The 18062-nt window shown below is 37.8% G+C and overlaps 1 long non-coding RNA gene across 3 annotated transcripts in view; it reads right to left on the bottom strand.

Annotated features, from left to right (window-relative positions):
* Positions 1-18062, bottom strand: part of LOC144316319 (uncharacterized) — a 71046-nt gene that overhangs the window by 21885 nt on the left and 31099 nt on the right. For all 3 annotated transcript variants that reach the window (XR_013382161.1, XR_013382160.1, XR_013382159.1), the window contains 2 exons: positions 8675-8852; positions 5341-5426 (listed from right to left, as the gene is read on the bottom strand). This is a non-coding gene — a long non-coding RNA (uncharacterized LOC144316319). The remainder of the gene's footprint in view (positions 1-5340; positions 5427-8674; positions 8853-18062) is intronic.

Raw genomic sequence — 18062 nt, 5'->3', positions numbered from 1 at the left:
CAGATTCCAACCAAGAAGGCTTTTTATCTTTCTCACGGTGACAGGCAGCATTTGGAAGCCCCAGAGATGAAGCTGGGAAGGATGTCAATGCTATTGTGGATGCTGTTAGCGCTGTTATCCAAGACATTCCTCTTCCTCAGGTGCCACTGCGTCCACCACACGGTCGAGACCCCTGCAGTGGTCTCGATCACCTGTCACACCTCATCTCAAGCTCAGTGGTCTTCAAGAGCCCCACCACCACCAACTTGCCACCCCACCACGGCTCACCCCATCCATCATCTCTCTAACCGGAGACATGTCTCCAGAAGAATGAGGTCCCAGGAGCAGCTTGCAGGGTGGCCGACACACAAATTCAGGAGACTGGCCCAGGTCTGCCTCCTGCCCCTGGGCAAGGCGCTGGAGCTCTCAGAATCCCCGTTTCCTTATCAGGCATGATAATACTTGTCCTACCTCACCAGTCAGTGTTAAGGATTGAAAGATCGTGGCTTCGAGAAAGCGTTATGGGTATCAGCCGTGGGTTCTGATCAGATGCGATCGTATAGGCCAAGACAGTCATTCATTGGCTGGAGTTCCTATCTTTTCGGTGTTTTCCATCTTCACTAAATACAAGGGAGATGATGATGGAAGGTATGTTAATCAAGTTAGTTGGTTACCCATATTCCATGGGCTTCGAATCTACTTAATGATCAAAGATGCCAAGAGGATGAGTGTCATGTCCCAGGAGAATGTCCCAAAGAGAGCATGACCTCATAATTGACCTAACCCTCCCCTAATGCTTCGCTTTAATCCCATTTCTCATCCTTCTTCCTCGGCGAAAGGGAACACCTAGGCAGTCACTACCCACTGTGAAGGGGCACCTCTCGAAACTGGAGACACCAAGGGCCTCTATCCGCCTCACCTCCCATTGTGTGATGCTGTAAAGAGAGACATGCTCTGAAAGCCTCTGAGACCATCATGCAAGGCAGGAAGTCAGAGGGAGAGAGAACACAGAACTGGGGGTGGAGAGCCCGACACCCACCCCGCCTCTGCTGCCAACCGACCCCTCCTCACACAAGTCACTTTCTTTGCTGTTCCCCAGTTGTAGCTTCTACACTGTGAGCAGGTCCACCAGGTAATCCCTGAAGTCCCTTCAAGCCAGAAGATTCTGTGATCCACACCAATGCTTATTAGTGATGCAGTCATTGCAGTGCTGCTTATTGTCTTTACAAAATCATTCATAGCTGCGACATCCGTTTCATATATTGCCTATCTTTTTGGTAATGAAAATAATCACAGTTCTCTGATCTGTAGAAGGAAGCCTTGGGGACTCTATCCACACCTGTAGAGTGACTGAATCAGGGTCATAATTACGAATTACTGGCTCAGTCTCAGAGTGTCATCTTTTCCTATCTGCGCAATGACACAATGTGACCTGTTCTCTATTTCTCTGTCTCTCCCTTCCTCCCCTCACTCTCCCCTTCTTCCTCTTTTTCTCCCTCTGCCAGAAAAGAGAGCCATCTTGGGGGGTTTTTGCTATTTTGGAGCTTGAAGAATCCTCAGATATGATCCTTTCACACCACCACTGCTAAATAGAACGATTTGAACCTAGATACAATTTTCTTTTCTTTTTTTTAATGTTCTATGTTCTTCAAAGTGATTTTTCTTTCAAAAGGGTATTTTCAACTGGTCATTCTCACCACCTTCTTATGCACCTCTTAATTTTCTATGGGACAGATTTATACACTCCAGATGCTGAGCTGGAGCTGCTATAATTCCACCTGCCACATCTGGCTCTTTGGCACGCTAGGCCAGAAGCTTGAAAGTTGCATCTCTGCACTGTACGTGGTTAGACTGCTAGCTGCTGCTTTATCTCCTTGGATGTAATTTTCCTTTGATTCACCTATAATTCTGAAGAATTGATGCATTTGTATCCATTTTGAATAAGGTTCTATACAAATGTTGCATTTGATCTCTGAGCCGACCGTTTTATTTCCTCGTATGTGGCCTCGCCTTTAATTCAGGCATGAGCCTTCGAGCAACTCAGAACCATGGTGCCCGCTCCCCTGCACAAGCAGTTTTGTTTGTTCCAAGTGCCCTGCTTCTTGTTCTTGGAGGAAAAAAGAAAGCGATGAAGGCAGGGGAGCCATTCATTCCCATGCATTTCAGAAAGTGGCGGACAGACAGCGGGGCTCAGTGACATCTTCTCCTCTCGTTTCTCATTCAGGTGCTGCCTTAATATTTATGCCCCCTATTTTGGCAAGCAACCAGATTTGTTGGGGAGGTACAGACCATGAAACATGAAGTGTTACTACAGAGCATCATTCCTCAAAGTGTGTTCCAAAGAATATTCATCAGCTAGATACTTTGAATAATCCTTGGCAAAGATCACAGGGTACATTAACATACTAAATGCCCTGAGAAGTCCTGAGGCATAGAAAAATATACACATCTGGTTGTCTTAAGCAAAATTTCCCAAATTTGTTTGAATACAAACCCTTTTTTCATTTCACAACCATTAGCCTTCCACCAGAGCCCAGTCTGTGGGCACTATTAGGAAGGAATGTTCTTAATTTGCTTTAATGAGTACCCTAGTCCTGACTTGGCCCAATAGCTCCTGTAGGCATGTTGGGTTGCTGGACATTTACTCCGATGATGGTGACATTGTTCAAAGCAATTGTGATCAAAGGAGGAATGTGGCTGAAATAGTAACCAATTTTCCTGAGCTCCTCAAACACTAGCAAAAAAAATAAATAAATAAAGACAAAAATAAAAAAACAAAACAAACCCTTGCTTCAAATACCAGATGAATCCCAGAATAATTTTCCCCCAAAGAAATATCATTTAAATAAAGTTAAGTAAGGAATAAAGGTATGATATCCTAAGACAATTACTTGGGGGAGGAGGGGTCAGGTTTATTTGAATGCCTAATTCGGGTTCATTTACCTCAAAGCCTATACCAATCTTTTTACTTGCTCATCCAATCGTCAGTATGTAAATATAGCTACAGAAGGCCCTAACCTTCCTGAATTTAAGATTAACAAATTCATTTATTCATAAGAGACCCCTAAAGGTCCATGCCATGTAGTATTTTTTTTCCAGTTTCCCAAGACCCACTGATAACTGGGAAGCATATCGCACATCTAATGAGTGAGCTGAAATGACTATCAGCATCCAAAGATCTATTCAGTTTGGTTCCCTTCTTTCAATGGGCAAATATTCTATGAAAATTATAGAATTTTCTGACTAAGCTGAGTTTATATTTAGGCTTACTAGTACAATAATACAATGTGATATAGAGTGGTCAAAACCCACTTTTAAAATAAATTTCTTATTTCTAAAATCATTGAGGAGACGAGAAGAGCTTAAATGTTTCTGTTATCCATTCCTGCATATTATTTAAAACTGTATTGTGAATTCGGGCTCTATTCCTCACAATTTTTTTTTAATTTTTTTTTTATTTATTTATGATAGTCACAGAGAGAGAGAGAGAGGCAGAGACACAGGCAGAGGGAGAAGCAGGCTCCATGCACCGGGAGCCCGATGTGGGATTCGATCCCAGGTCTCCAGGATCGCGCCCTGGGCCAAAGGTAGGCGCCAAAACGCTGCGCCACCCAGGGATCCCCTATTCCTCACAATTTTTAAGTCATTTCTCTGCTTTGTAATTGATATTTATCTATTGTCATTGGTTCATCTCCCATCATTTTTCTATTTCTTATATAAAATTAGTAGACCACATCAAATTAGTAGACCTTGTGATAACTTGAAGTACCAGGAACATATTAAAAGGGATTTCTGCGCCAAACTACATGACCTCTGATATTTGTCCCAACACATAGATTATATTGGCCTCCAGTCAAACTTCTTAATAGTTTTTACAAAGCAGTAATAACAAAAGTTTTCAAGATCAATTTCCTATTTACCCCACGAAACTCCAGAAAGTAAGTTCAGACACTATAAATTTTCAAACCCCGAACTTTTGACATAAGGAGTCGCAAGGCATGAACTCTACCATCAAGCAAGTAATGCAGATGCTGCTTCAGCTATTGCAGCAACCCAAATGAATATATTCACAGACTCTAGATCACAATGACAATATCTTGTACATGCTTTACGGTTTACAAAATACAAGTCCGATTTCCTGGGTTCAAATCACATCGCTACCATTTACTAGCTGAGAGGTCTTGGGCAGGTGACTTAACTTTTCTGTGCCTCAGCTCCCTCATTTATAAAATGGAGACAATAATAGTACAACCTCATAGGGCTGTTGCAATGATTAGTGAGCTAATAAATAGCATGCAACAGACACTGGTCATTTTCTGTTGCTGCTGCTGTCATCAGCAGCATCATTAGCATCAGCACCACCTAAGCTGATTTTCAAAAGAACTGTAGCCCACCAGGAAGATACTATTACATACCTAACATATGACAGAATTGAGATGCAGGGAACTCAGTGACTTGCTAATGGTAACACAGCTAGTAAGAGGCAAAGTAATGTCTCTAAAAGGCTCCTCTGACCAAGCGGACCTCTATCATCTATGGGGTCTGGGACAAGAGTACAAGGGGGGGATCCCACATACCATAAGTTAAACATTTTAAAGTTGTAGATAAAGCTAAAAAATTTTTTTAATGCAATATGTTCCAGCCTCTTATCTTGACAAATTGTTTCTTTGTAATGACATAATGGAAAAATACATGTAAAACTTAAATTTATATATACCCACAACTAGGTTAAATATTAGATAGCAAACTGCTACTGAGCATGTCTAAATTGATGGGACAAAAAATATTTGGGTTAGTAATAAATATGTGCACATTGTATATATTATATGCAACCATGAAATTTATTTTTCTTACCTTTGTTTCAGGAAAACCATCAATTGTGTTGTTGTAATCAAGATTGTCACATAATTTGTGTACTATTTTTAGTAATACCACATTAGACAACCTTTCCTGAGTCACTGTCACTCTTAAAAAAATGTTTTAGGGGTGGGGAGGGCAGTGGGAGAGGGAGAGAATCTTAAGCAGGCTCCATGCCCAGCACGGAACCCTACTTGTGGGCTCCATCTCACAACCCCGATGTTACGACCTGAACCAAAATCAAGAGTTCGTCATTTAACCTACTGAGCCACCAAGGTGCCCCTTAATTTTTTAAAATAAATCTCAAATGGAAAAACTTTGTGGTAGTAAATGGACTTGCCGGTAAAAAAAAAAATGCTTAAAATAATACTTAGATTCAGAAATGTCCCATGAATTTTATGTATCATGTATAAAGATTATGATGATATCATATATGAAAATTATCTCTATTGCAGAAAAGACATGAAATGTTTTAAACTCATCATATATATTGTTATCACTCACATTGCAGTTTTCATCATTTCTTATGGCAGTATCCAGAGCATTCAAGTATTTTTTAAGTCCTTTCAAATGTTTCAGTGTTTGGATACCTAAAAGAAAAAACAAAAATATTGTAATATATTGCTCAATTTATTAAAATATTTTTTGAATTGCAACTATATCTTTTTCCTTTCCTTCTTTCCCATAGTCATGCAAGTTTTTCCTTTTTTGTTTCAAATTTTTTCTTTTTATTAGAATGTTAGTTTTGTTGTAGCTATCACATGTAGCTTCTTTCAATAAGGAAAAGATATTTCCTCTATAATTAAAAAAGATAGTTTTAGGTATTTGAAAAATGAAATATCCAAAGTTAGATCTATTTGACTGTTTTGTAATCTTTTCTGACATTAGCAATTTACAATTTATACCAAATAAACTATGCATGTCACAAATACAAATTTTATTTTATTTTGCACTAAAGTCTACAATTTGTTTTTTATTTGAGGACTTTATATTGTTTTGCTTAACTCTTCTAGTGAATCTCATGTCTGGTCTAAATTAAATCTAATTAGTTTAACCTATTTAGTTAACATTCCCTTTGTGAGTTTGACAGTAAATCTAAGGTCAAATTATATTTTTTTTCTATTAAGATGGTTCATCTTTAGACAGATTTAGAAAATATAATACATGATTTTTGAAGCATCCCCAAGAATGTCATTGTTATCAATTGATGTCATGTTTCCTAGTAACAAATTCAAACTATGCATGCAACATGACACAAAGAATGCATCTGGATTTTCAGAAATATTGACTTGTATGTCTTTTTCTAACCAATCATGTTAGTTCCATTATAATAGGCTTCCCTTTGACAGTCTTTTAAATCAGTGCCTAACATTCAAAGATGTTTTCTCCAGTTCTTCAATTAAATCTGTGTTCCAGATATAAAATAAAGAAATTCTCATTTATTTTGATTTCCTTGTTTTCTTCCTTTTTTAGTTCAACAATTATATGTGATGTGTTAGATTTCAACAAGATTTTGGTTTCTTGCATAATATTTTCTTTTTCTGCTTCATGTATGATTTCTTCTGTCTTTTTATAATTCTTTGTAGTGGTCAGCTTTTGCCATAGCAACAAACAACCCCCAAACTTCAGTGCTTTCCAAGAATAAACACCTACTTTCTTGCTCACAGAGGCCTGTGGTGGGGCTGTGACCATGCCAGGCATCTGTAAGGTTTTCTGACTTCCTCTGGACTCAGTTTGGCTCTACATGCCTTCCCATTCCAATAGCAGGACAAATAGCATCCACTTTGCAGAGCATGAGGTATTCATAGGGGAGACTAGAACATCAAGAGTTGGTACAGACAGAGCCAATCCATTCAAGGACATTTAAAGCTTCTGCTCAGATGTGGCATATATCATGTGCGTGTATTACTCCCAATCTTCTGCTAAGGCAAATTACGTGCCAAGCCAGAAGTTAATAGGATGGAAGAGTACATTTCAACCAGAGGAAAGCAGGGCAAAGGCAGAGACTGAAAGAATAACTGTGGACAAATAGTACTGTCTACCAAGACCAACTTCTTGATCACAAATATTTACTTTCTTCCTTAGACCCAAAGTATTCAACCAAGTCTTCAGGCTTAAAGAGGGGGATCTCATCATATCCATCAGTCCAGTTACAGTTCTTGTTGATCCAGAGACATACAGACTTAAAAAAATATTGTTCTCCTCACCAATGTTCAACATACTATGATCAAACAGGAACAGGATAACTCCAATAAATACTTCTGTTTAGAAAGGGAAGGAATGGGAGGTTCCAATCCACACAATTCTAAAATCCCACTGAGCAAATATTGTGAGTTCCCCCAATGTAAGGGTCAGAATTAATCATTGATCATGCCCCATTCTCACTCCCTACGAGTACTCTGCTGGCTTTTTAGTCTCCACATCTCTTGCCTCAACTTTCTAGAAGTTCTGCCCTCATCTATTATCACCCTTGACCGTATTTGGGTAGGGCATAAAAAAACATGCTCTCCCAGTGGTCAAGCAGTTTCCTAAGCCTACTTACTATCCCTATAAAGTAGATTATTTTTTCAATCTCAGTCACAGTCTTTATTAACCCATGTTAAAGCACTTTTGGTAAGAGGGTTATTTTAAATGTTGAAGGGTTTTGTGTGCTTTTCATCTATTTGGTTGCAGTCAACTTCCAATGCCAATAACCACACCCACAGTTCCTTTCAACCTATGTATCTCTGTCTACATATCTTTCTCTCTTCATGACAAGTACCTAAAGCTCCTAAAGCTCATCAGGCTTCGTTAGGTGCAACCAAGCTGTTCTTTTCGTTCTCATTTATTTTGTCAAACTGAAATAAACTACTTGGGAATAGATTATTAATCTAAACTGACACTTGAACAAAAGGCGTGTAGGCCATGTTCTAAATGTGGTCTTGTTCCCAGGCTGTGTGTCAATGATATCACTCCCCATTTAGCCCTTGTCCTCAGGTTAAAATGAGGACTTCCTCTTGGAAGGAAGTGAAAAAGAGTAGCATACAGCAAATCCCAAAATTTATGAATCCTCATTTTTTCCTTTCATTTCTCACTGCAAACAGACCAGTTTGTTTCTTAGTTCCTTTCTTATAGTCTCCTATCAAATGCAACCAATAACAACCAACCCATGCTACCAACATTTTGTTTCAAGGCCCCTTCACACAAATTAGTAGATACATTTTCTATCTATCACAGTGTTATGACACCAATGTATAGCATAGGTTACCAATTTTTCTAGCTTCTTATTATATCTTCCTTAATTACTGAAGCAATGCTATGCATTTGAAGGTTGTTAGGGCAGAACCCAGTCTTGGTACCAATTTCTGTATCCATCAGCTTTTGTTGTTGCAACAAGCGCACAAATTGCTTATAACACACACATTAATTTCTTGCTCCTGTTGCTTGAGGGCTATGAGTTAGATACCATCCTGCTGAGTTCTGCCATTGGGATCTGACTGGGTCTAAATGTCTTCTGTCTCTGGGAGCCCGGATGGGTCTACAGCTATTTGTCCTCACAATGGAAGGCAGAAGATCAAACGAAGTGAGAACCAAACCATACAAGCATGTTTGAAGATTAGCATGTACCCAATGTCGATGATATCCATAAGCCAAAGTGAATCATTTGGCTAAACTCAAAGTCAGTGGGGTAGAGAATATGTCCTGCCTATAAGATAACCTAAATAATTAGGAACAAATAATATAATCTATCACACCCATTAAATTAATGATCACACTTCGAATTCTTCATTCCAGATCATGATTGTTAGTTTGATTGTTTTTTTATGTACATATACATAACCGTCATTAAGTTCCTTACTTGTAATGACAGGTAGGAGAGATCCTGATGATGATAGAGGACAAACTCCAGAACCTGAAGAAGCGCCAGTCACAGGCATATTTCTTGTGCCAGTTTCTATATCTCTCTTCATGCACCAGTTACTAACATCTTACAGAATGGCACTTCTCTACAAGCTGCACTTCTGTACAATATAAACCTGAGGGGATATTAAATATATGGCTTAACAGCAGCTATATGAAATAGCATAACAAGATAAATTATAAGCCCTTCCTACAGGTGGGATATATCCTCCCCCTAAAGGTTTTCAGGCAAGACTGGAATTTACAGGGGTGCTACAATGAATGAGAGGTAAACAGACATACAGATAAGTGGGTGGATGTGCCAGAGAGAAACACAGGAGAAAGGTTAGAGAGACACAGAGAACACTCACAGATAAAAGGAGGACATGAGTACTTATGAAATTCTAGAGAGGAAAAAATTTTAAGAAGGTGTTGATCAACACTGAGAAATTTTGCATTGAATTAAAGTAAAATAAAGAATATTAGGCCTAATCAGCAGAAGCCTATTGTCAACATGTGGATAATTTTCCAAGGAGATAGAATAAAATTCCAGTCATATCCATCTTAGTATTGAGTTGTTCAGCAATTCTGAAATTAGGACAATAGACATGATGAGCAAATGTTGCCATTTATTGGGGGGAGGATGTGGCAAGATTAAAGGCTTAGGAAGAGGGCCCTGCCTGGGTGTTCTCTGTACTGAAGGCCATGATTTGTGCAGGCTGACAGGAGAGCACTGTGAACATAAAGATAGACAAAAGGCCCAGAAGACACCACAAGCGGATGTGGAAATCTAGAATGTTAAAACATGCTTGATTTACCTCATAGTTTTGCATGTGCCCTGTCCAGGGAATATCCTTAAAAGCTTTAACCTTTAGTTGTGTTGCAGGTGATTAGAGCAAGGCATAGCTAAAACACAGGCAATCACAAACTACATTATCTCCAAGTTCTGCTGTTTCCACCTCCACTATGAGGAGAGTTTCAATATAAATAACCTAAAATACCTCAGAGAGATAGAGAAATCATGACCATTATATTCTCTGGCCCTCACAGATTCAAAATCCTCTTCACACATCCTATTAACCAGTTGGCCCAGAAAGACAAAGGCGGACTTGCTAAACCATCATTGTCCTTACTGAAGAAAAACCCTTGCTAGATATGAAGCCAGAAGTGAAACCTAGCCCTCACAATTCATTCTACAGGGCAGCCAGGGTGGCTCAGCGGTTTAGCGCCACCTTCAGCCCAGGGCCTGATCCTCAAGTCCCAGGATTGAGTCCCACATCAGGCTCCCTGCATGGTGCCTGCTTCTCCCTCTGCCTGTGTCTCTGCCTCTCTCTCTTTCTCTCTCTCTCATGAATAAATAAATAAAATCTTTAAAACAAAAAAATTCACTCCACAGTTGAACAGACTTACTACTGGGAATTCATATTATAGCATTTTAGTTCTAAAAGTTATCTTGTGCATAGTGTGACCATACAATCTATCATCCAAACCAAGATGACTTTGAGAGTAAATAGAGGATGGCTATTAGTTACTGCAGAACAATGAACATAAACCAGGATGATCCCAACCAAACCAGCATAGTTCCTGAGATGTGTGTATAATGGATAGTCTTCAAGTATCCCCTCTATAGTCTATTCATATGCTGCTTCTATTGAGAGGTGAACCTATTTCCCCTCCCCTCAGATCCTGGGCCTTTTGCTTAATTTAACCAGTAGAATCCAGTGGAAGTAATGTCACTGACAGGCCTAGCTTAAGCTTGGCAGCTGCTGTTTTTGCCCTCTTGAAAGTCAGTACCCACGCCGTAAGGAAATCCAGGCCCTAAAAGATGTGAGCACCTGAGTGATTCCCAGACAACACCTTGTAGAGCAGAATCACCCTGTTAACCTGGAGAATCATTAGAAATAATAAATATATATCTTAATACATTACCTTTTGGAATGTTTTGTTATGTAGTAGTAGATAACTGGTCACCCTCCTTATAGGTAATATACTTCACCATCTACAAGCAATACTGTTTAAAATAGTATTAGCCCATAGAGAGCTCTACATTCAATTTTAGCACAATTTGACAGCTCTTACAGAACTAAAACTCAAGTGATCTGAGAACACAGGTACAGTTGCCAGACATATAAGTCATGTGACCTTGAACACAAGCAGCTACATTTAGAAAGTGATCCTCAGTGATTTCTTAGGATTTTAAAAGAAAGACCAATGTGCTAATATTTTCATTGATTTCTCTTTCTACTCTTTTTTTTCTTTTCCAATATCTTGACCAGATGTTTCTGGTAACTAGAACACCTTTGGATCTTCAAGTATCTATTGGCAAACTTGGTATCTTAGTTGTTAAGTAGTTTGAAAAGTTAGATAAATCTCTCTTTCCCAGAGCTCTTTGAAATTCGCAGCAGCAAAGTTCTGAAAAACTTGCCCATTAGCAACACAGCAGGTGAGTCCTGCTGGATGGTCATGACATTCAGTAAGATGATTGTGGCAAGGGAGAAATGGGGAACAGAGAATAGCCTCTGTTGAGATAGGAGACCCTGAGACTCCTACTTGTCTGAAATTTCTAGAAACAGCAAATAAAACAAAACTCTGAAAGTCCTTGGAAAGCTTTCAGAATCCAGCTCTCCTCTTCAGAAGAATGGAGTTTTGTCAGGGAGGTAATAGCATTCAGAGACAAACTGTGTTATGATTCAGATTCAAATCACTTCTGCTAGACCTTAAGCACAGCAAAGCACCAGTATTCAGTCTAACAAGGAAGGGAGGCCAATATGACCCAGTGAAAAGTTTTCATGTAAGAATATTTTTAACAAGTTATATCCTGGTTGTTTGCTCTAAGGGAAGTCCTCAAGCAGAAGTCATTTAAGTAAGGCTTTTAATGAATAGATAAACATCATTTGAGATTAGCTGAGAGAATGGGTACCTCTCTACCTGCTCAATGAATCCTTCACAAATAGAAAAGGAAACTTGAACACATTTTTGCTATTGTCAGAATTTTCCAATTATGGATGCTTGATTTCTCCCAGTTATTACTCTTCTAGTGACCCAATCTAAAGCAGACAACAAAAAGAACTAAAGAGAAATAACAGCAATTGGTCCTAAAGCAATTTGTGTACTGTCAGTGACCTTCAAAAAAGGCATCGTTGTCCTAAGCTCTTTGGGAAGAAGCAGTTCAGAATGCATATGTTTTGTTTTACCAAGAAAATAGTCACCGCATTATTTTTGTCAACATGTCACCTTAATATATAGGCGTTGCCTGTTAATTGAGGTATGATGCTCTGAAGTTGCAGCATTGAAAGGTACTCTGGTAACTCTGCCTATTATGTATGTTTCCACTCTTTCCCATATGTATCTTTTTTCTTGGTGCTTGCCTATTAGATCAATTTTTTTCATTTGCTTCAGCCAGAGAGCCCTTGATAATTTGCACATTCACTCTATTCAGATTATAAGACATAAAGTCACTGAATTTGAGGATAGAGCAATATAAATGATACAAAAATGAAACAGGAAAAGAATCACAAAAAAGGATAAACAGATTTTCAGTTGCTGGGACACTATACCAAGTGGTTAACATATGTGCAATTGCGGTGCCAAGGAAGGGCAGAAAAATATTTGAAGAAATTATGATCAGAAATTTTCAAATTTGGTGAAAGTAATAAATCCAGTGATCTGAGAGTCTCAACAAACAACCTCAAGCAAGGTAAACAAAATAGAAAATTATATTAAGGCATAACATAATCAAATAGATTAAAAACTAGTGGAAAAGAAAAAGATCTTTAAAAAGATTCAGTATAAAAAGATACATCATAAATGAAGGACTAAAGATAAAAATGGCTGCATACTCTATTACAAAAACAATGAAAGATAGATGACAATGCAATGACATCTTTAAAGTGCATAAAGAAAAAAACCTGTCAACCTAGAATTCTATATCCAGTGAAAATGACCAACAGAAATTTAAGTGAAATACAGACTTTTCAACATGAAGCATTTCAGGACAAAAGAAGAAAGATCCCTGAAAATAATAAGTATGTGGATTCACATAAAATATATTTTTTCATATTTTAATTTCTTTAGAACATAGTTGGCAGCTTATAACAAAAATAAAAATGTATTGTGGGATTTATAACATCTGTAGATGTTTATTTCTGTAGAAATAAAACATATGTCAAAAATAGTGCAAATTTTGAAAGGATGAAGTGAAAGTATATTGTCGTGAGGTTTTTACATTATGTATGACATAGGAAAATATTATTGGGGAGATATTATTTGAAAGTAGACTGTGACAAGTTAAAATACATTAGGCAACTCCTAAATCTCTAAAAACAAATAAAATGAAGAGCTGTAGCTAATGAGCAAGTACTGGAAATAAAAATTGAATACTTACTCAGAAACAGTTTCTTGAAAAAAAAAAAGCAAGAAAAGAGAAAAAAGAAGTATAGTTAAATTGACAAATGATAAGCTGATATATTAAAACACAACTATATCAATGACTACATTAATTGCAAATGATCTGCATATTCCAGATAAAATGTAGAGATCATCAGTCTGAATTTAAAAATCACAGATATGAGGGCAAGCTGGCTGTGACATCTGTCACCCCATTGATTGCAAGATGAATGCAGCTGGTCCAGCTGGCTAGGCAGGTGTCCCCATCTTCTCTCACCACTCCATGGGCATCCTTCCTAAAGCTGCAAGCTTGGTCAAAGAGGATGACCTTCCCTGATAGAGGAAGACCATTCTTCATCAAGGGTATATGAGTAGCTATGCTCCCCTGCTAGAACCTTCAAACAAGCCCTTAAGGTCCAATTGTAGGAGAAGGGCAGTCAAGCTTCCAAGACTCCAAACACATCCACATGAGGTGCTGCATGCGGCAGTCTGCTTTAAAAAAAAAAAAGAAAGAAAAGAAAAGAAAAAGGAAAAGAAAAGTAAAAGAAAGAGAAAAATCAGGACCCAAGTATGTTGTTTATAAGAAATACATCTTAGAAATAAAGATACAAATAGGTAAAAATTAAAAAGATAGAAAATCTATACCTAGCATAATGAGAATAAAGGTGAAATAGCTATATTAATATATACAAAATATTAAAAATATTTCTGAGATAAAGAGTGTCATTTTATAATGATAACAATCTTATGCATTCTTATGCATTCACTAGGAATGCATAAATATATTAAATATATGTGCACCCAACAGATCTTCAACTTACATAAAACAAAAGCTAACAGAACTAAAAGGACAGAGACAAATCCACATCTATAAGGTAGAGATTTTAACATTCTTCTCCCAGAGATTGACAGAATAAGTGACAGAAAATCAATAAACATACAGATAACTTAAACAAAAAAATCAACTAAATAGACTTAATTGACATTTATAGAACGCTTGCCAATAACAACAGAATACAAATTCTTTTGAAGTGTATGTTGAACATGGACTCAGCCAGACCATGTGCTGGGTCATAAAACACATCTCAATAATTTTAGAAGGACTGATATCGCATAATATGTTCTCTTGCCCCAGTAGAATCAATTAGAAATCAATAACAAAGAGGTATCTGGAAAATGTTCAAATATTTGAAAATTAAATAGCATACCTCCATATGTCTATGGGTCAAAAAAATCACAAGGAAAATTAGAAAACATTTTGAAACAAATGAAAATAGTAATGTAACATTTCCAAATTTGAAGGATGTGACTAAAGCAATGCATAAAGAAAAACATATAGTAACACATGCATATATTGGAAATGAAAAGCAGTCTAAAATGAATTCTCAAATAGAACAAACAATAGAGGAAATCAATAAACCCAATAAAATTTATGAAACTCTAACTTGGATTGTATTTGACTTAATGTATGTGTGTGTGTGTGTGTGTGTATAGTCTGACTCATTCTTTTCTTTCAAGTGATGATTTCATGGCTGGCATTTAAAGAATGCAACTATCTCATTTTGTTTAAAAAATGCTGTGGATTCTGAAACTGAATTAATGAGCTATATAGACACGCCCAGAGATCTGATTACAAATTTGGAAAGTAGAGGGCTGAGAAATTCCCTAGGATTGTGTGGGTGGAGAGGCAGGGAGAACCTTTGAGCAGCTTAACAGGAACCTTGGTGCTCTGATCTCAAAAGTCAAGGACAGGAACAAAGAAGGTGGACAAGTAATAGCTCTCCTTTTCCTACCCTTAAGGAGTTTCAACAGGAACTTTAAAAAATCTTTCATGTTCCAGCAATATTTTTTTTCTTTCTATACATTAGAAGTTGTGTAGAGAAACTATCTCACTGCTGAAAAGTATTACCAAGATAACAAAAACTGGCTAATATTGAATGTAGACATTGAATACTAAAAAAAAAAAAAAAAAAAAAGGAAACTCTAACTAGATTCATTGACAAGAAAAAGAACATACAACATACAAATAATGCATATGTTAAATAGACAATAAGAGAATATTATAAATAATTTTGTGCCAATAATTTATCTAACTTAATGAAATGCACAAACCCCTAGCAAGTTAAGAACTACCAAAACTGGCACTAGAAGAAACAGAATTCTAAATAACTCTATATCAATCAAATTAATTGAATTAATAATTAAAACCTTCACACAAAGAAAATTCCAGGCCTAGTATGTTTTTCTGGTGAATCCTATCAAACATTTAAGAAACATATCACATAAATTCTATGCAAATGTTTACAGAAAATGAAGGAGGAAGGAACTTTTTCCAGCTCATTTTGTGAAATCTTGATACAACAAAGACATAACAAGACAAAAATCTATAGACCAATATCCCTCATCAACAGAAACACAAAAATTTTTAACAAAATATTAGCAAATAGAATCAAAAGGAGCTACTTTCTGAAATGGTCAAAGTTTAGAAAATCAGTAGCTTAATTCTGAGATATCCAAATAAATAAATACATATGTATTTATGTACATATGTATATAAATTCATATGCCAAAAGGCACCAAATTAAAAGCAGAAAATTAAATTTAGGGGGTGCCTACGTGGCTCAGTTAGTTAAGCCTCCAACTCTTGATTTTGGCTCAGGTCATGATCTCAAGGTCCTAGGACCCAGCCCTGTGTTGGAGTCTGCATTCAGCCCGAAGTCTGCTTGTCCCTCTCCTCTCTCTCTCTCTCTCTCAAATTAATAAATAAAATCTTTAAAAGAAAAAGAAGGAGGAATAGGAGGAGGAGGAAGGGGGGAGGAGGGGGAGGGGGGAGGAGGGGGAGGAGGGAGAGGAGGAGAAAAGAAAATTTAGAAGGTATCAGCATGGAAACAGAATTAAATCCAGAGAATAGATGAATTTGCCTCAGAAGAAGAGATACAATGATCGAATCCTGTATCCCTATCATATTTAGAAGTAGGGCAGGAAAGAAATAGAATGAAATTAGTAGACATCAAAGATAAAATGTCTTAATAGAGTCCGTCTGACTTCCCAGAAGAAATAGAGACCATGTGAAAGGGGAAAAAAAATGACTGCTTAATTTCCAGAACTGATGATAGACATGGGTCCTCTGATTTGGGGATCACAACAAATCCCCAGCAAATAAAAAAAAAATCCTCAACTAGAGACATCATGATGAAACATCAAAGACAAAAAAAATTCTTAAAAGAAACAACCAAAAAAAGATGAATCATTCATAAGGGGATGAAAATTACACTGACAACATACCTCTTAAAAGCAATAATAAAGGGGCATCTGGGTGGCTCAGTTAGTTGAGCCTCTGACTCTTGATTTTTGCTCAGGTCATGATGATCTCAAGGTTGTGAGATAGAGCCCATGTCCAGATCTGCACTGGGTGTGGAGCCTGCTTAAGATTCTCTCTCTCCCTCTCCTTCTGCCCCTCCCCCTTCCCTCTCAAAAAAAAAAGGCAACAATAGAAACCAAAACTCAGTGGAACATTATCTTCCACGCTGCTGAAGAAAAATAACTGTGAAGCTATAATTGTATATTCAGCTAAACTAATAAGAGTAAAATAAAGACATTTTCAAACAAACAAAAGTAAACATACATAAATATCCAAGAAAATCCTGCAAAGAAAGAATAATTGAAAGTGACTAACGCTGCCAAATATAAAAGAGCAACAAAAACATTGAGTAATGGCACATACTTAGAAGACGCATAATTAGAGCAAAATACAGCACTAGAAACAGACACAAAAACATAGTGGAAGGTAATTTCCAATGAAGTTAGCCATGACATTCAGTGCTTAAAAGATACACTATTTGATAACATTGCCAGGACGAATGGACAGAAATTTTTAAAAGGAATTGAGTTGATTGAGTGATTTTACCAATACAGCCAGGTAGGAGACTCCTTTCCTCTCAGATGCACTGAACAGATACATGGGCATGGATCAGTCCTCTCTGAGAGAAATCCAGAAATTAGTTGAGTGACTTTTTTTGCATCAGGTCACTGAAAACATGCCCACCTCAAAATGGATAAGAAAAGCTAAGAAACACTCTTGCCATAGCCATAAACCCCATAGCATCTGGCACAGTGCCTTACAAACAGGAGGGAACTCCCAACTCCCATCTTCTCCCCAAACTTTCTTTTTTTATATATAATTTTTTTAAAGAGAGAGTGAGCATAAGTGGGGACAGAGGGAGAAGGAAAAGCAGACTCCCTACAGAGCAGGGAGCCTGATGTGGGGCTTGATCCCAGAACCGCGGAATCATGACCTGAGCCAAAGGCAGATGCTTAAATGACAGCACCACCCAGGTGCCCCTAGAGCCCCAACTCTTAAGGCTGATACCCAAAGCCTCCAAATTACCCATCTCTGAGAGCCACTGGAAATTGTATTTATGAGTTTCACAGGATTGTAGTAGCAAAGAAGCAGTTTTAAAACAGTGGGTGAGGATTTCCCATGTCTGTTGCCCCAGGCTCAGTGCAAAGGAAGCAGACAAATATACTCATCTTCCAGTTTCTCCCTGGAAGGAGTTTGACTACGTCCTTCCCCAGTTACTGCCTGAGGATCTAGCTTCTAATCCTGGAGCCTGAAAGAGCTGTTGGGTACTTCCCCTATCTTCGCCCTCTGGCTTGCTTCAACAATAAAACCATGGCACCAGCGTCTCCCTGGAAGGAGATTGTCCACACATTGAGCGCTCCAACTTTTGTGGCTGCCACTGTAGGGATAGGCCTTCAATCACCTAGCTCTGATAGCTAATGGGGCTGGAAATTCATGAGTCCCATAGGACTATATTAAACAAAGAAGCAGTTGTTAAATGGGTGCACAAGCACTTCCTACAGCTACTCCCCCACCCCCACTCAGGCTCAGTACAGTGAGGATATAGGCAAAAAGTCCCATCTCTCAATTTCTCCCTGAAAGGGATTTGATTAAATATCTT

This window comes from Canis aureus, chromosome 6, assembly GCF_053574225.1.
Source record: "Canis aureus isolate CA01 chromosome 6, VMU_Caureus_v.1.0, whole genome shotgun sequence".
NCBI lineage: Eukaryota > Metazoa > Chordata > Mammalia > Carnivora > Canidae > Canis > Canis aureus.
This window is presented reverse-complemented; position numbering and strand designations above follow the sequence as displayed.